Here is a 23562-nt window from a genome sequence, read left to right on the forward strand (position 1 = left end):
ATTAATTTTATACGCGTATCATATGAATATAGCAAGTCTTACGAATATCGAAATTTAAAGACTATCGACCTTTCTCATTTCAAGATAAATAGCATTAGTACAAATATGTATGATTTATCTACATATCCTGCAAGTCATTCTTACGAGTCCATCTTTAAGATGAATCCTTTCCATTCACAAAGCTACAACCACCTATAAAACGCAATTATACGCCGATATAAATCAAACAAATGACCAGAAGAATCATTAATCAGCAAGGGAATTGCACCTCGTCAAGACGTGCGTCCCAAGTACATATATCTTAATTCGCTCGTACCAACAACCAAGTCATCGAATTATCCTCACGACCCACGCTTCCTCCCATCTCTGCCAAATCAACCGAGAGTCTGAAAAAACTGCATCCTTCCAAGTACACGTAGCTCGCAAGCCCACGACTGATCGCAGTTCTACGGAAGGTGGTTGACGGTGTCGGTGCTCCGTCGGAGGAGCAGAGTCTTTGTCATGACGCAAGTGTCTGTACGCGGGGAACAACAGACGCATAGCGAGATCTGCGCGTGGTACGAAAAAGGAGAAGCTGTAAGAGAGCGGTGGGATGCCATGTGGAGAGAAGGAAGAAAACGACGGTGGAGAGGCAGAGAGAGGGCAGGGTGCAGGAAACTGGAAGGAAGGAGGTCCCGACCCGGTCTGGTCCTCGGTCTCGCAGACTCTCTGGCCTTGAGCCGGCGCAATGCTAGCAATGCAGGTGAACCACTCCTCTCCCTTTCCTTCTTTCGCGCTCGGCCACCTTCTGCGTTCCGTCTCCTTCCCAGCGTCCAACCTTTCTCCTTCCCGCGGCTATCCTTCGCGGTCTTCGCATCCTCCTCTCCCTTTCTCTCTCTTTCACCAACCTCCCTTTCATTCAGTTCACTCTCTCCTTCGGCGCAGCAACGAACGCGCGACACACGCGGAGCTCCCCGCCCCCGGCTTCGCATACCTTTGCCTCCTTCCTATCCGTTTCTCCACCATCCGAACGATTCCACGTTCATTAGAGAGCATTTTAATTGCGTTTATCGAACGGTCGCCATCGTAAATCACACGACGTTTCTGAACTTGAATCGTACAGGAAAGTTGGATTCTTTCAGGTGGAAATTGGACACGGGATAAATTCGAATACGCTCGAGTGTAATCCGGATAAATTGTCGAGATAGTACACTATATACGTATACCGTAGCACTAGAATTAGTACATTGAGCAGAGTAATAGAGTTTGTGACTTTCATAATAGAAATTTTGTGCATGTACAGCAGTGTCTTTTAGAAGATTCGAATAATTTCTTGCGAAATATATGGACACAAAGATGGTTCTCTATGTGGATCGTATGCTTTTTCGTATAACTTGCATTCTGATATTGAAGTGCGATCGATGCTTATGTTATATAATTCCGTCGATTTTCCCTACTTTTCGTTTTGTGGATATTTAGCAAATAAGCGGCTTATATAATAATTATCCTAAGAAAGTCAATCAAAATGATCGACCGAACGAGCCACGTATAAATATCACGAAACGGACTATCGATCGTAGCTTTCCACAAAGCCAAAGGGTCATCAGATAGCGACACGCAACTCCATTTATTCGATCAAAATCGGACAACATTTTTGCTCATTGAGTAACGTACCAAAAAGGGAAAGAAAATACTGACTGAAAACGTTCTTTGGATCGTTTAGACGGTTCCCTTGCTTGACTACGCAGTCCTTGCGCGACGCGACAATGTCACGGGCGTCCACGGCTCTTCAGGGACGGCCGCTGCGGCACAATCTTGACATCGATATGGCCTTAACTGCACGCCACGACGCGGTTCGAAGCGTTTAAACGCGAGAGGAAAGGGACATAAGTTGCGGCGCGAGGTCGTCTCGGGGGCGCGAGCGTAATTGCGACCATAACCAGAGATAGGGTCGCTCTCATCCGCTGTATTCTCCTGAATTCGGGAAATTTATCGTGGAAAAGTACCATGTTCTCTTCGTTCATGTTCAGCTTTATTTTGTTCCTTCTCGACCGACTTTTTACAAAATTCCTTAGATTTTTGAAACATAAAAATTACGATTTTATTCTACAGATTTTCTTACCCTAACTCGTTACGAGGATTCTTAATCTTTCGGGTGTTATCATTTCTTTTATCTATGTATAGATGTTACAAGTAAATCATATCGCACCTATATTTGCAAGGACTGTAATCGATCTAACTGGCATTAATTTGTTTCTATTAATTTTGAATACAATAATCCTAGAGGATTTTCGTTAACAAATGACTCGTTTAATCGATTGAAACATAGAAAGTCCTTCTTTCGTTGGAAAATGAAATTAAGATTAACAAAGAAGGTGGAACGAGTATACAGCCGGAATTCTTGGTTTCGTTTTAATGAGAAGTTTCAGGGTAAAGAACGCAAGTTTCACCGTGAGTGTCGTTAGTCACGCAGACATAACGCTATTATTGTACTATAGAAACTGCGTAATAATAGACGACCAAGTAATTGATCACGTTCGTTAATCAAAGCGTCTCTTTCCCGACGATTTTAGATTTTGCGCTCATGCACGCGCTAGTCTTGAATCACCAGGTGAAAAGTGTGTGACGGTTAAACGCAAAAATATTTGAAGAAAATAAGAAGAAACGCGTCTACGCATGTCCTCGAATCGCTAGGGTAAATCCTGTTTCAGTTTCATCGATCACGCTTTATTTTCGGAACCCATTGTACCCAACCTTCTCTCCTGTCTCGTTTCTTCCTTCCAGCCGGTTTACCTTCGACGATTATATTCATTCAACGGTTACCCACGTTCCCGCTCCTCCACCCCTTTCACAGTTTTTCTCTCAACCGCTGAATCTCCATATACGAGACGCACCACTGTAAGGTTTGTGGTTCTTTGAAACCCTTCCCCGGCGCATGCAGGTCCGATTTCGATAAACTCGCGAGACCGCGAAGGATGCGTCGCGTTAACACGCCGCGGAACTTTCAAGAGACCTTGAAGAAACACGGGCAAAAGTAGCGGCCAATGGGAGGAAATTACAACGTTGTCCGCGTCTCATTACCAAACCAATTTAGTCTGCCATTTGAAGAACGAGAAGCTGACAAACGAAAATTGGGTTCTTTCGTCCGAAATTCCCGCGACCAAAAATTACCCGACTATATATTCGTCCCACTTTCTTCGTTAACGCCATAAATTCTCTCCCAAGGATTCGATATCGCGTCGCCAGCGCGTATTTCATTTTGAGATCAGTGCGTTTGCCAAAAGTATGCAATTCCTCTGTTAGTAGCTAAACGAGGTTACGATCTTCGATTAAATAGGAATGTTCTACGATCGAGAACTCGTATTCTGAAAGACGAACACCGAATAATACTCGTGTGACTATTGAGTTGAAAAACGGTGGAAAATTCTCACAATCGAAATTGGAATCGTGCGATATCGCATGCCAATGACTAGGTGCACTGGCCAGAACGTGTAGTAGCGATAAAACGCTGCGGGGGAAAGTCGGTCGTAATTCTAGCTGGCAAATTGTTAAGACGAGCTGGCCACGGCACAAGGGTAACCATTATTATCCGTAATCTGAAGAGGCATAAATTTGCCCAAGGATACAACGGCGAGATGCCTCCAGCCGGCCGTAGGGTAGACGAGAAGAAAGACGTAGAAATCGAGGGGAATAAAAATTAGAGGGCTGACTAGTCTGAGGAGAACAGTTCTGTATCGGTGCCTCGTCAGATTTATAAAAATAACGCTTGATAGGATTTTGATTGAACGAAGAATTTGTTTCGTTGACCATTATAAGACTGTTAATTAAATAGACTACACTTTGTAGATAATATATATATATATATATACAGCTATATCTATGTGAATTTAAGAAATAAAAAATTTTAATTAATTATATATATAATATACCATAAATGTAGTTTACAAAGATATTTATGGAAATTTAAGTTGACAGATTTGAATAATTTTTTAAATCGTCGTTGTTGAATTTTGCTTCTTCTTAATTTTCCCATTAATGGCAATTTTAGTATTAATAAATTTTCTATACCAATCTAATATTGAATATTCCTCGTCATTTTAAACTTTTGATGAAGCTCCAAAATTGTACGTTTTCGTTAATTGAAATTCAATTACTAATAATAAATTTAAACCGTGCAAGTGTTCGAACGCATCAAACCGCAAGATGCTATAAAATACGACAGTGAATCGCGTAATAAACCTATCGGTTACCGTTAATTGACCATAAGCTAGGCAATATAATTTGTCCAACTACTGAATAATGTATACGGATTCAGGAATGTCAAAGAGGAACGCTCGTCCCAGTGAGTTAATAACATGTCTCGGAACGGCGCATTATAAAGTTCAACTAAATGCATAATGCGATCGAGTCCAAGCATACAGCCACACATTTTCATATTTTTCATTCTCGCTATCAGCTTCTTATAAAATTCATTATCTACTATGCACGTGGAACTTCAATATTCAACTTCCTTGGCACAATTCAAATCGCTTACAGACACTGTGAATTCTGCGATTTACAAGCTTGATACGGAAGAATGAAAGCTTCGTATAAATACCTCTAAAAATAGTCGACCTTCGTTAAACTAGAAATTCCTTAACTACCATTGCATAAGCAACAAATATAACTCTCGTAAATACCCTCGAGATTCTCCGACATTAAATCTCTGCAATTTCGGCTCGATAATCTTTACAGTTAGCTAGAAAGTTCGAAGGATAACTCCTGACTAGACTTTGTACTTCCATGCATTTATAGGAAACTTGAACGTGCGCAAATTCACACAATGCAGATAGATATAGACATATTTATAAGGCACATATATCTATACATAAGATATGAATATAACATTCAGAGATACATAAAGCATCGAAACTAGGCAATAATATTTCGTAAGTGAAGCAAATTCCTATTTAGGCTCCACTTTTTTTAGCTGTATTCATAAAAATATAATCGAAATCCGCGGTTTATTCATGCTATGCAAGCTTAACGCTTCTAAAGGAAATAATAACGAAAATCATAAACTGACGTTTGGAGTCAGAGGTAACCGCGATCGATGATCGTTTTTCATCGCAAAACGGCACATGAACGACGGATAGGCCGTCGAGTTTCCGTTTATCCAAGCTTCTCCCTCGTTCCGGAAATTCGCCTACAGCGAATTAGGGCGGTTCGGTTGGCTAAATAACTCTGAGAAGGCAGGTGGACGAGGATCGGTATAAGCACACCGATAGGAGTGGCATTCACGAGCACATGCATCCGAAGAACAGCCGGGAGGAAATGAGAAATGGAAAGAAAGAAGAGGCAGAAAAGAGGACGAACGAAGACACGCTGTTAAAGAAGAAGGCAATATCGTCGACTACGACGACGACGACGAAGAAGTAGAAGGTTGCTCCTCGTGGTCGAAGAAGGTGGCTGCTAACTCGATGGTGGTACCGATGGTTGTAGTAGTGGTAGTTCGGATGGAGGAAGAGAAGGTGGGGCGTGGGTCGCAGACAGTTGAAGGGCCGCGGCCAAGGTGAGGTGAGACGAAGAGAAAAGTGAGTGGAAGAGAAAGAGGAGTGAAAGAGACTGCATCGAAGAGAACGCAAGGCGCCTTTTGCCTTTGTCTGCCTCTATCGAAGGGACCAGAAGGGACGAAAGAGAGGATCGACCGGGACCCGAGCAGCTCGACCCGATCCTTCGTCCTTCTTCGTCGTCGAATTCTTCTTCTCCTTTTTCTTTCACATCTTTTTGCACGCACCGCGAAATCGTAAAGGACGGAAAGGGAGTAATAGGTTCGGCAGAATGTTCGACTTCGGTCTCGAGATGAATTATGCTTGTGATTCGAACCGTCGATCGTCCGGATACACGCTACGACCCGAAGCTTTCCGATCGTACGAATGATTTAGTCGATCTGGTTACACGTTCGCCATGATACTACTATAGCAGCAACGCAACGTTGATCTGGTTAAAAGGATCGAGAATCAACCGTTCTAGAAAATGTATATATATATAATATGCATAAAATTCGTAATAAAGGTGGACATCACTTCGGCTGTATGTCTACGGCATCTCGTTGTGATGTCGCAAAACAAGATTCGTTATTCCGTTGATTTCTTTCTTATTCATTCAAGGTGCCATTCACGTAGCCGATGCACGTGAAGCACGTGGTCTGTTCTCCGGTCGAGTACAATACCGAGCAAAGCCCTCTCGGGAGTGCAGTTTGGACCTTCTATTCCCACGATACGTCACTCTCCCTCGAATGACGTTGCTGAAATCTGCAGCAGCCGCTAGTAGCAGCGGCTCTCTTTCCAGAGGCCGCTGGATCAATAGTTACACGCTTCTATAGCCGGCAGCTGGATTATATACACGTCTTAGAAACTAGCGGTCATAGTGTACCGTTCGCACACATTGGTCGACGTTATCGACAGATTTGCGATATCTACACGCTGAACTTGCCAAGCTCGTTACTTTGATCCGACCACGTTTCCACCGGCCATTATATAGAGCATCGATTACGCGTCTACGATTGATCGATATCAAAATTCCGGTCGTTCGCGAAGCTGTTCCTGACATTCTCCGCTTTGTATGCTCCCTCCGTCCGTTGCATTTCGCTCAAATTCCTACGTATGAGGCTACTGACGATGTTCCGAGTATAAGGTTCCAAAAAAGGACACTTCTCCGGTTGAGACACAAAAATTCTGTAGCTGCCATACTTCTTAGAAACGCACAAGGTAGTACGTTTTCAAGGGGAGGAGGAGGAGGGAAAAAGGTCGTGTAAGAAGGTCAGAAACTCGGAGGGCCATCAGCTGGTCTTTTGCTTTAATTACAGCCACCAAATGCCTCGCCTGAGAGATACTCGTCGTTTCCTCGACGACTGGCCGACGACCGTGGGCGGTATCGATGTAGTCGACCCGAAAAAGACCGCTAAGGATCGGAATCGTTCGTTTACCTCTCGTTTTACTGATTTAGCCAGCCATGAATGTCAGCGAACGAAAGTATTACTGATGCCATTTTAAATCTAATATCAATCTTCAATATCCTTCAATATCAATCTCAACCATGACTCTAACATACCTCTTTCTAAGTTCTTAAGTCTATTCTCTTGTATTTTTGTATAGTTGATTAAACTTGCCAGTTTAGTCCACTCACAGTTACTATAACTATAAGAGATATCCTTAATATAACTATGGTTGTTTCAATATCCTTGCTTGCCTCTCGTTTTGTTTTCCTCTCTAAATATTTTGCTGAAACGCATGAACTCGAAAAACCCACGGTTGTATCAGTAATAAATCATAAGAGTCTTGTTGCCAAATTTCTGATACCCAAGAACGTTTAATAATACCGTATAAAATATTTTACTTAATACTTTCGTATAGTAAAAGTCACTACTAAATAGCGTTATTTTAACTACGCTATTTACGAACCGTAAATAAGATATCCGATAATTTTCCAAACCTGTTCGACATAAGTATCAACGACCCGGTCCCAAACCGGAAAATACGCATTCCAATGACTAGAAAAAGCTACGTTTGCCACGTTTATAACACAAAACGAATGTGAAACGATGTTCAGATATAAGGCGCTTCGGTCGCTACATGGCGTAGTAAGTTTATTTAGGACCGTGGGCCCTTAAAGTAGCGGTACCCTTTGGCGTCTCTGGACATTCGTGCGTCGGTACGTCTGCTCGTGGGGCACGAGCCGCGTGGATATCACGAGTTTCTCAGGCAGGTCAGTGAAACTGCGCCGTCAAGTTGAAGGCCAACACCCCCACAATGCAACGGCCGAGTACCACCGCTCGCCCCACTACCTCGCCCGATCCTCAACCACTTTATTCTCTCCTCCCTTTCCGCGCCATATCGTCCCTTCCTCGTCACGTCGCCTCTCGGTTTCCCCCTTCCTCCCGACATGCTGGCCAAGTCGCTGGAACATCCGAGGAAACTCCAATAACGCCGATAAACTCGCGAGTCACGAGTGTTGGTTGCTCGTGACGGAGACTAGGCTAAAAACGAGCAACGGCACGTCGATCGCATGGCTGGCTTCCATTTATTTCCTTCAATCTTTCTCCTTTTTATGGAACATTAATCATGGAGTTCGTAGAAAAATACGAATTATAAATAGACTGTGCTATCGTAGAATAGCTTAATGAATTAGTTACTAAAGAGATTTGATTATACATAAGTGCAACTGAAGTAGAAAAATTTCAAACTCGTGGAACAAGTAGCCACAACGTGATCAACGTGCACCACGTCCGACGCACGGTCATGGTGATATCCACTAGCTTCCAGGAAAACTAGTCACTGATTGGTCGGACTCAGCGCCAATCGTAGACGTCCTTTGAACGTGAGCATAGCTGGCTGAGTTTAGGTACGAATGTACAAACGAGTGGTCATTCGTGCGCCGACCACCGAGTTGTACGGATGTATTGCGCAGGTGCGTACTTATGTACATTCTTGCTTCTATTTCCCTTTCCCCTCTCTTCCTTTCTCGACTTCCCTCTTTACATACACGTTTCCCTTCATCACCCCCTCTGACCCCTTTCGAAGGCCAGAAATTCCAGCCTCTTCTTGAAATAGATCGATGACACTCGTCTGAACAATCCCGTGCGTGTGCACGCATCGTTTCGTTATGCGTAGCTCTCTTCTTCGCGCGTGTGCACGGTCGCGTCTATACACGATCTGTAGATGCATCTACATATATATACATGCAAGCGGTATCCACGTGTACATATAGATACATACATGTATGTGTATATAAATATATATACGTGTCTTGCTCGCGACTCTCTCGGGGCCGATGTCTCTGAAATAACCGAGCGAGGCACACTCGCCGGACAGGGGGATAAGGTGCAATGCACGCACCCGTTCACTGTGGCCTCTCTTTCTCGCGTCCTCTCTTCTACCCTCCCACCGCCAATGTCTCCTTCTGCCACGTTTCCTTCTTTCTTCGTCTGTCGAGCACAGCGTCTTTTTTCCCTTTCCCTCGCGCAGCCGCTGCAACTGCAGTTGCATCCGACAGTGTCTCGAATGGCAGTGGGGGTCACACTATATTAAGATTGAACTCCACTGACACGGCCGCCCAACTGCGTTCATTCTCCTCCTACTCTTTCTTCTCCTATCTTTCTCTGTCTGTCCCGTGACCAGCCTTTCTTTCTTCTCCTTTTCTTTCCAACCGCGCACGCTATGCCTATCTCACCGACCCCTCTCGCTCTTTCTCACTCTCTCTTTCTCTATCCGATACGTCCGCTATCCGGCCCGATACGCGACGACTGTACCAGTGTGTGTTTCGTGTTCCATAGAGAACGTTCTAGACACATACACACTCCTATACACGTACTCACACACAAGAAAGGATACACATTGTGCGCCGTCTCGGGGTCTCGCGATAGAAAAATCAGATTACGAAAGACCGTTGATTTTCTACCGCGGGAACGTGTTACGTGTCGTCGGAAAGGGCGCGGAGGAAATGGCCAGCTTGGTCACGCTGCAACGAAGGACGCGGTACTTACTCGCAGGCCGAGGGACTCGCGGATGCGCACGGGTGCTCGTGCAAAGACGATATGGAAACAACGTTCCAGTAAAAAGTACTTAGGGGAATCGAGCTATTATCTCTGCCCCTTATTTTCTCCTTTTATCTGTCGCTATATTACCGTCCAAGAAGTAGGAATTTAGATTCCATCGATTTCTCAACCTCGAGTACACCTCCTACTCCTCAAAATAGGTTCCGATTACCATTTAATGTATCTTATCCGTTCATCGAAACGGAAGACGTCGTCTTCGCAATCATCATCCCGCTTCTTGGTAAATATCGATTTTCATCGCCACCGAAGAGCAACGATATATATCGAACGAGCGAGCGATAGCAAACGACTTAAATCGTGTCTCGAATATCGCGAAGTTTACGGGACACGGTTGTTTTCTGTCCTCCATTCACGGTCAGATCAGTTTTCTCGACTACGATATACCACCGCCGGCGGCCAATTATCTTACACTGGGCGCAGTTAAAGTTGAAACCAATATGGAAGAAAGTTGCAAAATAACGAGCCATGCTTAACTCGTGGCCGATGATTCATTATTGTGGTTCATGGGGGGGGGGGGATTGTATTCTCCACGGGACTTATGCGGATAGTATGGTTCAGTTATAATTACACGATATTGGATGTCACGATATTAATGAGCCACGGCGGATATAATGGGACGTGCTGCCCACCGTGGAAGCCACTCCGCCCAACGAGTGGCTCTCCCGATCATTCTCGAGAGAAACCGAAGGGTGAGTCATTCGTCGATCGACCTACCTCAAACCTTTGCCGACCAGAGACATGTGCTTCTCCATCTCTGTTTCTCCCTCTCCCACTGTCTTCTCTCTCTGTCAGAAAACAGGTAGCACACCATAGCGCCCATCGGCCATATTAGATTTTCTCCTCCACGCTTTTGCGACTATACGTGCGAACGTATTCCTCTCTTGGGAATATCAGCGAGTCTTTCGTCGTTCGTCAAGAATATAAACATAAACCCAGCAAGTACATAGAAGCGGTTCGATACTTCTGTTTCGAGGTGGAGGAACGATCGAGACGGCGCTGCTCGTTGAGTGGATTGTCTTGTAAACCTTTTCATTGAAATATGAAACCAAGCGCCTAGCATTGTATACGTATGTTTACCTTGTCGACAAGTATTTATTGGCCGGCAAGAACACGCGTCCCGTGTTTGAATGATTTAGCTACTTTCGATAGTTGCTCGACCAGTCCTCTTGAAATATAACGTGAATTTCTTTCTTTTTTTTTTTTCAAAATAACAAACTAGTATTTTTCATTTTCGGAGAATATTCCGTCTTTCTTCCGTCATCGAGGGTCCCAAAAGTTGACAATAGCATGAAATGGTGTAGAGCAACTCTTTGTTTGTCGCTACATATGTGCTCCAGCAATATTTTCCGTACAGCATGTAGAACGTTAAGCTAGGACGGCAAAGCCAGGGATAAATCGATTACAACCGAACGTCAACGAAACTGTCCCCTGACCTGGAAGAAGGGTAGGAAAAGTGCGCGACCCCTCGAGCCAGGGGTATGCCCCATCAGCTGTGCCTCCAGCTGTAGGCCACTTCGAATGCAAAAAAGCACGTCGAGGAAGGGGGGGAGGGTGAGAACTGTGGTTCGAACGTGTATCGATCAAAGACTGGTCTCTCTTCTCTCTCTCTTGCGCCATTTTCTCTCTACAGATGAGATTCGTTCCCGAGGGAGCAAATAAAATGGCACGAGACACGACCAGTTACCCGCTCCTCCGGCTTAAACGTTAGCCAACCCCACGCGATCCTTTTTCTCCTCCTTTGTTCTTCGCCCTATTTCGCGGAGTTTCCTCGTCCTTCCACTTCGTCTCGGGGCTTTATGCGATATCTCATTCCCATCGACCTGACAACGTTCCCCTATTTCGTTGGGGCTGTCTCAAGGTTCGGAAACCTCGAAAAGTCGATGAAATTCGACGCTGGGACGCGAGGTTCTCATCGAAAACTCGAAACAAGACGCCTTTTATACGTGGCGCGTTCTACTACTTCGTTTCTTCTGAGAAGTTTTTACGTATTTGAATTTACAGCGGTGAATATTTTCTACGTGACACATTCTATTACTTTGTTTTTTTTTTTTTTTTGTGTTTTGTAATATTTATGTATCTAAATCTAGGGTAATATCTTCTATGCGATGCATTCTACCATTTTGTTTTTTCCTTGTTTTGTTACTGGAACCTATACTGAGTAATTTTTACATATCTAAATCTGGGGTAATATTTTCTATGCAACGCATTTTACTATTATTTTGTTTTTTCCGTTGCTTCGTTGCTGGATCCTATTTTGAGTAATTTTTATGTAGCAAGTCTGGGTTGATGAGTACATATAGGGTTTGCTGAAGAGATATTCAACCTCCTGGGAAAGAGAAGCCTCAGGGAGTCTAATACTTTGGGAAATGAACGAGTATTTCTATAAAGATTGATGGAGAATACGTGATCTGAATAATATTTGCCAATAAGAGTGCTAAACCTACTGAATAGATGAATGATTGAACTTTTGTTGAAAATATTCTGTGTGAGAACGCTTATGAAAATATACGGTAAAGAGTAATGATTCTAAAGGCATAATGTTCCTGTATTTACATAAAGACAATCAAAAGGGTACCTTTTCAATCGAGTATGCTGTCAGGAAGGAGTAAGCAGTAAGAACGTCATGGATCAATGTATATTTAACGCAGAATAGCTAGTATATTATACTGAATATCTAACTTACATAACACGTTAGAGCTTTTAAGATATTGGATACCTGATTGACATCGAGTCACAAAGTAATCTGAATGGATGACTTTCAAATTATTTCAGCAGACTCCATGGATGGCTTTCATAATGCACGCTTTATTGTGTCAATCTTTCATGAATCTAAGTAATAAAGTGTGCATTTTAACAATGCTGAGTAACATCTAGAAATAAATGATTCGCTGAATGTTAATGTCTGCTTGATTCAAGGCACTACCCGTATCATGATCACTTCCTTTAAATAAATTTAAGACTGTTTTTAAATTAACTGAAATTTGCACCTGATTTCTAGTCACTTATGAGGATACCACGTACTTATTTTCTACTTCTTTACAAGGGAACAGTATTTCTATTCAAAATGATTAAAAAGATGAAGTTTTACCTCGTAGATATTATAATGTACACTTTACTTTAATTATTTTATATAAAACAAAGAGAGAAAAGTAGAAGCAGAAGACAAGGACGAAGAAAAGTGTAATTATTGGGAAATAAAATACAAATAAAGAAACATAAATACACAATGAATGATGGAACAAATGTAAAAGTAAATATAGAAATAAATAAATAAAAATTGGCAGAATATTTATATAATGGTAAAGTAATGAATTAATACAATTTTACGCTACTGTGGTTATTTATACGTTAGTTTTAATTTTCCTTTATATTTGTAAACCATGTGAAACGAAATCCAATTTCTGAGCCATCAGGCTGAAATAAATAAATACGATAACACGTGTTATCATGATGTGTTTTCGCAATACATACAATCTGCAAATTTTTCCACCTTTAAATTTCTTATAAACGCATAAACATCCGCGGTTTAATTGGCCAACAATCGATTTCCTATCATCTGACCATCAACGCAACTTTCGACAAACGATCTACCAAGACGATAGTAACCAACATTTGATGGACTAGTTTCCCTGTTCACAGAAGTCAAGCGGCATTTGTAGCGTGCAAGAAGCGCGGGAGCGCGCACGTAACACGGCGAATGCGTTCAGGCAACGCGTTAATATGCGCGCCGCGTGTATACGTCGCCGGCAAAAAGCGCGCGCGACTTATACGCGATCGACAAACATAGAAATTACGGATATAAATCGACCACGATCGGCCATGACAATTCCACGGATCGTACGCGTGAGCGCGAGCGCAGTTTAACCACGAAGCAAGAAAACGGGCACGTTCTCGTTCGTCGAGTTACCTGGCTCTTTCAAAGCAGAAATTACTCACGAGCAGGAGCGAAGAGGCATCGAGAACTTTAGATGCGTTCTCTGATCGCATGCTTCGGCTAGAGAAACTGCGCGTAACCTGAACGAAGGGAAGTCCAGGCGGTATACGGCGCACGTAAAACGTACGCACGCGATTTCCTGAGAGGCGAGCAGACGCAAAAACCGTGAGGAGCTCCGCGTAATTTGTATACGCTAAGTTTACGTTGAACCACGACAAAAAGTGCCGCGAGAATTTACGCGTCGCGGTTATTCCGCCAACGACGGATTAATCGCTGGTTTTGCAAGGCTACCACCAGCGGCTGACGCCCGCCAACGTATCTGCCCCCTATGAATTCCCATTTCGATTACTCGGTTCATCGTAAACGAAACTCGCATAAACTTTTATACCGTGCTGACGTTATACCGGTCAATGCGTTATAACGTGTACACTGTGTACACGCCGTATAGAATGACCTACCACGCCAGACACGCCTATGCAACGGTATATAGAAATTTATAGGACACGAACAAAAGTTACTCGCTGTATAAACGTGGCTCAACTTTCCCTCCGCCGCTGGCAAAAATACTCGACCCAGCGAAAATTAATTTCCACAAGATCTCCGGAGACGCGGGAGGCCTCCATTCGCAGCAACGAAATTCCTGCGAATCGGCGTGCTGACGATCCTCCGTGACAGGACGCCTGTAATTTACTACAATGTTCGTATGCATTCTGGAACCTCGCCTCTGTCATTTGTTTCGCGTTGAAAGCCAGGTAACAACGACTGCGACCCGCGATCATCCACCGCAAATATGTATTTCGAATCTCCGTCAAAAAATATGCATCTTCTTTGTCTCGTTCGAATCGGATGGGCGCTTTCTGTGTGGTTCACATGGATCGAGAGTTGCTCTGCAGAGCGTCGACGTTGAAAGTGAGTCTCGTGAAGCCTCGTACCGCGACATTCCTTCCATTCGCTACACGAGGGACAATCGACCAGTCGCGTCTGGCGAGGGCACGTGTGAAAACGGAGATGACGAAGAGAAGAAGAAACGCACAAACCGGGTAGACGTTGTTCGTCACGACACGGTTGACTCAGCGCGACTCGTCTTGTCTCTCGGCTCGACTCTTGTAAGCCGACTCTGTTAGTCGAGTCGACTCGGCGCATAAATAATCGTGTGAAAAAATCCAAGCCGGGGGGGGCGCCTCCGAGTTGTGATGTTAGGGCTCGCGCGCGCGACTAGCATTTCCTGTTTCGACCCTTTAACCACCGATGGGTATAACTAATTACTTTCGCGTCTCTCTCAGCCGCTGCTGCGCTCGTTATTTATGCCGTCGAAACATTGCGCTAATAAATCTGGGGGAGGGTACGCGCCAAAGATAATTTGTATCGATGAAGGGTGGACAGTAAAATACGAGGGTCGTTCGGTAACTAACGGCGAATTCGTTGCTGCATTTTTATCCCCTCGTTAGCGTCGCGTCGAGTTTTGCCTCTTGCTCTTTTACAAACTGGGCAACACCATCGATAATGTGTCTTTGCAACATTTTTCCATATGCTACCCATACCGCAAGTATAAAATATGTATGTAGTTATGTGTCTTACAGAGGTACTGAAATTCCTTTAGAGTATTTGAAGTTTTCGATCGATGCTAGAAATCTCTGTTATTAATGCAGATTCGTGAGAAAATTCCATAGGATTGGATATCGATTCTGGTAAATGTAGTTAATTATTAATGATCGATTCCTCTAGGATAATGTTAAATAGCTTAATCGAGATACTTCTGATCAGCTGTGTAATTGGAATAGTAGTGTTAATGGAACGACTAATGAAACTAGTTCTTGTTGATAGGTTCGCGTAAATCGTTACATACATCATTAGTAAGTGGTGATAATTACTTACATTAGTAACATATGCAATAGACGTATATGATCGATGAACGAAAATTTCTAATAATTGCTGCTCTGAAATATATATATTCAACGTTAATAGAAATACACTAACAAAGATTTATTATAGGGTATGTGTCAGTAAAAGGCTAACGATTCTAAGATTGTAAGACGAATCCAGGAAACAATAAAACAGTAAGAAAAGCAATTAAATAAGACTACAATGGAACACCGTTTACTGAAGCGAAATTTTAAATACTCTCTGATTAATGGCATCACTGCACATTCAATTCGTTTGTTTAAATTCTCAACTCCTGTTTATTTATAGGTAAAATTATAAAATCAATGAATTTTCATGATATATAAAGTATATGTGTCGAAACAGGCGAACATATTTTCCAGCACATTTTTATGTTGAAATACTTGGACAAAAAGTCACAGAAGTGGAAGAAGTTTTCTGAGGAACTTATGGAGTCTGTGCGTTGCACGATTCTAACATCTTTCGAAAGGACAGCCTCTATCGTGAAATTCAGCATATAAATAATGCATACACCGTGCAATGATTACGAAAGCCGCAACGCACGCGTCAGCCACGAGATTTCTGCGATCGAAGATTCGGATCGCCATTGAATTCGCCTACTTCGCTAGCGATCTTGCAAAAATCACGCTTCGCAAATCCGATTCTCGGAATTCGACGACGATGCTCGTGACCCAATGATGTAGAACAAGATACGCGTCTTATTTTACTTGGAAAGCACCCCTAAGCTGTAAGTACGCCGCGGAATCGGTAATCAGCTACGACTACACATCGGAACGATTTAATCGTCCGTGTCAAATTGATATTATTTGTCACGCCAAGAGAATCGCAAATGTTTCAGAAGCGTTTATGCACCAAAGATTCAAGTGAAACTGTTGATGAAGAGGTGGTATAAAATTAGTGCAGACGTAATATTTCCAGAAATGAAATACACGTTAGAAACGATACTGTGTAACGTGTTTTAATTCAACACCTGAACTGGCACAGTGATGAGAATGGTGAATTCGTAATTGTTCAGAGAAATTTTACAGCTTTGGTGCATTATTGGAGATTAATAATTTTTCGTAAAATATATAAATAGAAGCTAGTGTTTCTCGTTACATTATGTATTTTTTCACAAAGCTTCCATTTCCATTTCTTTAATACAAGTGTCATATTATAGTTTAATCGTCGATAACTCTAACGTGAAATTATTAGAAGCATAGGGAGGACTTTCTACGAAAATTCGACTTACACAATTTTTTCACAGCCATTTGTATCAAATGTTTCGTCTGGATCCCTCAATCAGACTATCAATGTGTCAAGATATATTCCAAATTCAATAGCAGGATATTTCGAAACCTGCTCTGTGACTAAAAGGAAACCGTAACCCACGTAAACGAGATTTCGATCTTCGCCAGGTAGCAGTTTGCTCTTTATTTGCGGAATAAGGTCATGGGTATAATTACGTAACACGAAACACTTTTTTCCCTTTTTTTCTTTTATTTTTATCCCGACCAAAAAAAAATTGAAGCAAGGAAGGACGGAGATCGACAAGGCCGTGTTTCGTTCGCGCCATGTGACTTATTACTTGAAAGACCACTCGGTATAAAACGGCGTAGAATAAGGTGCGCATGATAGCGGTTATCAGTGGTATATAACGAAGGGGAGAAGACACGAAGAGTAGGAATGATGAAGAGGGAACGCGAAACAAACGGGACGAATAGAAGGGAGAAAATGAAGGAACACACACCCGGTGGTACGAAATTCGTGGGTCTTGAGCGAATTTACAGTGGGAAATCGTAAGCCATACTGACATACTACGGTCACGTCGTCGGTCAGCGTTAACTACGCAGATAACGTTCGTTGTTCATTCAGGTTTATGTGAACTGGTTGATGAATGTTAAATGTTAAGTGTTTGCGGTCCGTTTCACATTCGACGTTTTATCGTGACTGATTTATACAGAATGAGTAAAATTCTGAGGCTCTTTAGAATTTCGATGCAGTTGTATATCTTCGTGATTATTCTTCATGCGTTTGTATATATCGATATATTTCTATTAAATAAAAATTTTTTAACGAAGAGCGTACATATTTTAGATATTAAAAGGAATGAAACTAAATACAGTGTTGAGATCAGATCGATATATAGCCTTAAAAAACGACTAGGCATAACGTCGTTCATATTAGTTGAAACAACTTGAAATTTTATCAATGCAGACATATTATTTATTTGACTTGAAATACTCTTTCGAGTTTCTACGGTCATTCACATTACTAAACTGTGGATATTTATCTATGTATTTATGGGAAATGCAAATGTGCAAAACTTGTACAGAGCGTATTTTACATAATATGCAAAAATGTAGAAAATATTCAAAATGGAGGATACTTGTTATAATATTATATCTGGAGGGTAAAACAAGCCTCTATATTCTTTAATTATATTAATTTACATTCTAAATTTATATTTCCATATATATATTCTATCCATTCAGTTAATTTCAGTTAATTCAATTAATCAAATTAGCTGATTCTAAGTATACATCTTGAATTCAAATAATTCAGAAGATTTATCTCATAATTCAGAGTCTGTTATTTTAGTTCAGTTCAAATATCCTTTCAAATAAGATTGAGAATTGTTCTTTTCTTGTTTTAAAAGAAACAGAGATTAGAACTAGATAACAATATTATCTACAGATACTACTACTAAATATCAATGTATCGTACTATATTTATATATATATCATCAATGTTATTTCCTGCTTACTGATATTGATTCCCTAGGCCAAGTAGACTTCCGGTATACACGTCGTTGTAGATATTCAGCCTCCATTAGATGATATCAACTTGAATTAAATGGCTCGATTCAACTGTGAACACGAACTTGAAGGGAAAATCAAGTGTCCTAGATTCAAATTACCGAATTCGAGTGTCTCGAATTGAAATTATTAAATTTGAAGGTAGCTCGAGTAATCTTCTGAACGATGCTTAAAATGAACGTTTGGTCTGGCCGAGCGTGTACAAGCAAGAAGATGGATACTTGTGGGCTGTTGCTCGACTTCGAAAGTCGAGAATCGAACGAAATCGACCGGGTCTGCACCTGCTGTCGAAGTTTACGGCCACGATAATGAAGATTTTCACTGGAAACGGCGCACACTGTGCTTTACATGCCGGCCCTCGTTACGAAAACTGGAACGTCGTTACCGAGCAGAACGCGTCAATTCCTCGCGCTCCAAATAACTTTTCGTCTTAAGCGTGCTTCGCCTCTTTTTTCTTTTTTTTCGCTTCTTTTCCCAAGAGCCTGGTGCGCTCTCGATTCCAGCCTCGCGTCACGGACGTCGATGCAAGACAACGATCGAGCAACGATCTCTCGATCGATCCGCTGATAGGAGCTCGAAGCGTGACGAGTACGTGCTATTTTATGACACAGGCTGTTATTTGTTTCCAACGACTGGCATTAGATATCCCGCAGTTGTACGCTACGAACTTACGAGTTTATTGCGAGACGCAAATCACCGAGTGTCAATTTCGCGTGAAATTACTAGATAATTATTCGTTTAGCTGATTGACTGCGAAGTGAAGTTCACGGTAACTTAAGCGGTTATTAAGTGTGTCGATAAATAAATTGCACACAGATTATGCCGATCAACTCTATAAATTTGAAAGCAAGATGTGCGAATGTTTTTTTAACACTTGCAATTGCCGACTATTTATGCCATTTGCTTCCAACTAATGAACTTACGGAAGTTTTCTTTCAGAAATTCTACGGTATTTACGTAAACGGACTTGAGAAATTTGCGAAGAGTGAAGTTAGTTGATCGATTTGCAATTCTTTTCCTTAAGAAGCTCAAATGACGTTGTAATATAATATACAATTTATAATAATAATTTATAATATAATATAAATAATATAAAATGAACGGACCTAAGAAGAAGAATCTATGAACTCTGCACGAATAATTTAAATTTAATATGCGTAAAATCTCTAACTAATAATCCATAAAAGCTAAAGACCATGGAAACGATATTCATTGTTCCAATAAACAACCCTTATTTAGCTTTTATGGTAAAGTAAAATACTTAAAAAATATGTATTGCTCGAATAATTATAAACGATGTATGTATGGATAGACATTATTAATTCTAGAGCATGTTCAACGCTAAGTCGGTAGTCACGCATACAGTACATGATTTAAGGTCGTTATTTTTCGGTTGAAACGGGCTGCATAGTTACAGAAGACATAAACAAATCTCGAAACACTCTAGCTGCTATGCTAGTACTCAATTACTATAAAACATGACTTTAAATGGACGTCTAGTTGGAATGCTCGACGACTATTCTTCATTTTATGAGAAACACATGCTGCACAGTCTCTGTTGGAACTTCCCGACAAATTTGTGTTTCAGTTTTTACATCCTTTTAACCTAAACATTTTCCATGTTAACTCGATAAATTCTATTTCTTGAAAACATAGCTCTGGTTGTATACTATTTCAACTTATTTTTTATACAGCCATTTTTCTGCAGTTTATTTTTCTACAGTTTATTTTTCTGCTGCTTGATCTTTCGTATACACCCACACAACCTAACGTACTCATATAAACCTACATACTTAGTACGTTATAATATACTGTTAATTAACCGAACAACAAAGGCATTTGTTTTCGCCAACACTGAACTCTAGTTTTAGTGAAGTATCTTCTTTCAAAATACGTTTCTATTGTTTATAATAAAAGGGATAAATGACATCCAATTCTGTTAAGTTACATATGGCACATGTATTTCGAAAATGTCACAAGTGAAAATAATTCAGTCCTGCGATAGAAGACAACGAAAATCTTCAAGGACGTGTCTATTTCAAAGCCTAAGAACGATAAATTAAAAAATTAAAAAATATTTATCCATTGTTTTCTGAAAACATCGTCGATTCCTTCGCCAATATTATGTTTTCAGCGAATAACTTTACCATAAGCTTAGAAATTATTTTTTAATTTCGACAACTTGTTCGAATCGTATCATTTCTTAAATACATGTATAAAACACTTATGAAATATTCACATATTTAAATTCTCGCTTGATCTAAACTATATCGCAACAATTTTACGGTGAAATCGTTGTGTCTTGAGAAAAGAAGATATTCGAAAAACAGCCAAACATTGATCCGAATTCAGTTTTAGAGACCGCAACGAGCGTATCATTGACCCGCGCGATTGTCAAACGCGTCCGGCGCGCGATAGCGTTCTTACAAGTAATTGGGGAAAATACGGCGAGCAACGTAGAAAGTTGTCGCGTGGGTGAGACGAATTCCACGTCGAACCACGCGCTGTTCTACGTCCCACGCTGTGAGTTTCGATGAAACGTTCGCGATGAGCGCGTCCGTTTACGTTGGTCGAGGACGTGTCTTAAATATACGGTGCAGATCCCATTCATCGAGTATACCGCGAAGGTGAAAAGGGAAAAGGGGCGGAAAAATGGAAGGATGGAAAAAAACCGGGGCGAACCTTAAAATGCCAAAGCACCGGGAGGTGAAAGGTTCATCTAAATAAACCGTACCTTTTACTTTCCTCCATAAAAACCTACTGAAATGTGGGTCACCCGTAAAACTCGATTCCGCGTTTAAAAAAACTGTAAGCCCAGCCTGTTCTCGCGGGTCGCTCTTTTTCTAATAAAGGAAATTGTTTCGCCGAGAATACGTTTGCAAGATGTAAAGATGTGACGTATATTCCGGGATATATGGCTCGCCGTATTTGTTTCTTTTTAATTCTCAACGGATACCAATTGTTTCTAGAAATAGAAATTGTTTAATTATTTATTACGTATTACGTAGTTCGTATTATTTGAAAACAGTAAGCCGTTGATTTACGTAGCTCTTAAGTAAATAAATGGAAATACAAATACAGATATAAAAGAGATACATAAATACGTTTATACCGAATGTAACGTAAATATTAATATAGATATGCATCAAGATAATTAGTTAAAAATTTCACGTATCCTGTGCTATTGTTTGTTAATGGTCTTCAAATAACACGTTATATATAATTGCATAAATTCTCGATACTATAATGAAAGTTTGCAAAACTCTGAATTCGCAGAAGAGAGATTATCTTCAAGCTTTTATAATCTATTTAGCCAATGTAACGGATTCCATAACGTCCCCTAGATTCCAACAAACACATAAAACTACCAACATAGAAATGGCGGAGGAAGTAAGGAAAGAGCGGTGAACAAAATTCCCGGAGAATGAAGCATCTTATTCCGTAAGAGCGTGTTCGTTCGTTTCACGCGTCGTTTGCTCAAGTCAAACAGAATTCCTCTAAAATTCACCGGCTTATCGCTTATCCACCTGACGCGGCTCGTTCTCCAGTGCGTTAGCCTTGGCCGAACGTTGCCATTAGGATGTCCCGCGGAACACGTCCAGGACGCTGTTATCGGTGTACGCGTGCACGCTGATACTTAGAAAGTATAGGGAGGCCGAGTATGACGAAGACGAAGAGACAAGAAACGCCTAAGCGCGCGCGCGCGGCGTGGAAACGATTCGAGGAAGACTGCTTTCCTCGACGCCGTGTCGGCGTCCCTTCTTTTTTCCGAGCACTATCATCGTGACTCATCCGGAAAGCTCAGTGGGGAGAAGCGAGGTTCGTGGCTTGAGAAACGACAGACTGGTAGAAACTCGTTTTCCCGCGGCGGATCGATGCGCGAACAAACCGCGCCACGGGGAAATCTCTAAGGAGCGGACAACACGCGCTCCTTGAGTCTGCCCCGAGCTCGATTCCGAGCGTTATATTAGCTCCCCTGCACGCCTCGCCATCGACGAATGAAACAGCAGAGAGATTCTTTCTCGCGGATAAAGCGATCCTCCGGCGATTCCTGTCCTCTCAGCCTTTTCAATAAATTGCACGACTATGCAGAACGCCCCAATCCACGTCATTCGCTTTTATTGCAACCGTCGAATCGATCCCACGCCTGTTTTCATCCTGATTTTCCCCCTAAAAATCAAAGGTTCAAAGCTCGGAACATTCTCGCAATTTTTATTCCTGTTGCCTGAATGTAATTGGAAATAGCAATGGCTTTCCTTTGATTCTTTTTTTTATTTCTTTGATTTTCTATGGGCGAGGAGTGGGAGAAGAGTTTAATCAACTTTCGTAATTGACTTAGCGCGTACAATGGATGCTGTACGTAATTAACGAAGATTTCCAGCTATGAATAAAATAATAACGCGTCGATGTCTGACGTCTGTAAACGAGATACGATCGAATACGTTCGGTGAATATTTCTTATCGGAATGGCGAGAAAATGCCTGACGAAGGAGCTGTCTTGCTATTGTCAGAATGATAGCTATTTTGCTACTATTTCTTATTCGTACTTACACGTTTCTCGTTACACAAGCGGGTGCGCGATAAATCCAGCCGTGATAAGGTTGTATAGTTACATCTATCAGCAATGAAATTAGCGGTAACGATTTCGAGCTTCACAGAATCCTATCTTATTCAAGTTCTAAATAGAGACAATAAATAGGGGACAAATGAGAGATAAGAGCGAATTTCCATGTCAAAGATACAAGGCAAATTTCCAATAGAACCTGCAGCCACTGAAGGCTGCGTCAATCCTAACGTACATCGTCTTCGTTATTTTCGATATTATATCTGTGTGTTATTATTCCATCAAACTATGTTTCTACTTATATATGAACGACTTTACATTTTAAGTGTAGGATTTTTACGCATCTAATTTATTTACAAATTTAAAGATGCAAAAATGCACGGACTATACGTAAAATATACGCAAAACTGTACAAAGTATTGGAAATAGTATTTAGTAAAGGAAACAATGTTCTGCTTTGTATAAATATATCTTTCTGAGTCTACATAAATATCCGTAGACTAGTCATCATACAGTATTTATACGTCTGTACTTTATCACTATGAAATAAAATATTCAATACTCGTGGGAGCAGTAATCTACTTTCCATTGGATAGGGGTTTAAATAAAAAAAGAACGTCTGATGATTTGTCATTATGAAAATACGAGTTGAAATACCAAACGGCAGGAGAGGGCCACCTGAAGCGAAGGAGCTCGTTTTCAGAAACGACGAACGTTAGAAAAATTAATTCGTGTGTACCAGACGGGGTTGTAGCGTTCCAACGGCCCAACCCTCGTTGTCGTCGACTGA

At 41.4% G+C, this 23562-nt stretch overlaps 1 protein-coding gene and 1 pseudogene across 1 annotated transcript in view; one reads left to right on the forward strand and one right to left on the reverse strand.

The window, feature by feature from the left end:
• LOC132908109 (RNA-binding protein MEX3B) overlaps nucleotides 1–23562 on the reverse strand; it is an 86400-nt gene that overhangs the window by 27879 nt on the left and 34959 nt on the right. The window lies entirely within an intron of this gene.
• LOC132908154 (uncharacterized) lies at nucleotides 8227–12649 on the forward strand (annotated as a pseudogene).

This window comes from Bombus pascuorum, chromosome 1 (genome assembly GCF_905332965.1).
Source record: "Bombus pascuorum chromosome 1, iyBomPasc1.1, whole genome shotgun sequence".
Lineage (NCBI taxonomy): Eukaryota > Metazoa > Arthropoda > Insecta > Hymenoptera > Apidae > Bombus > Bombus pascuorum.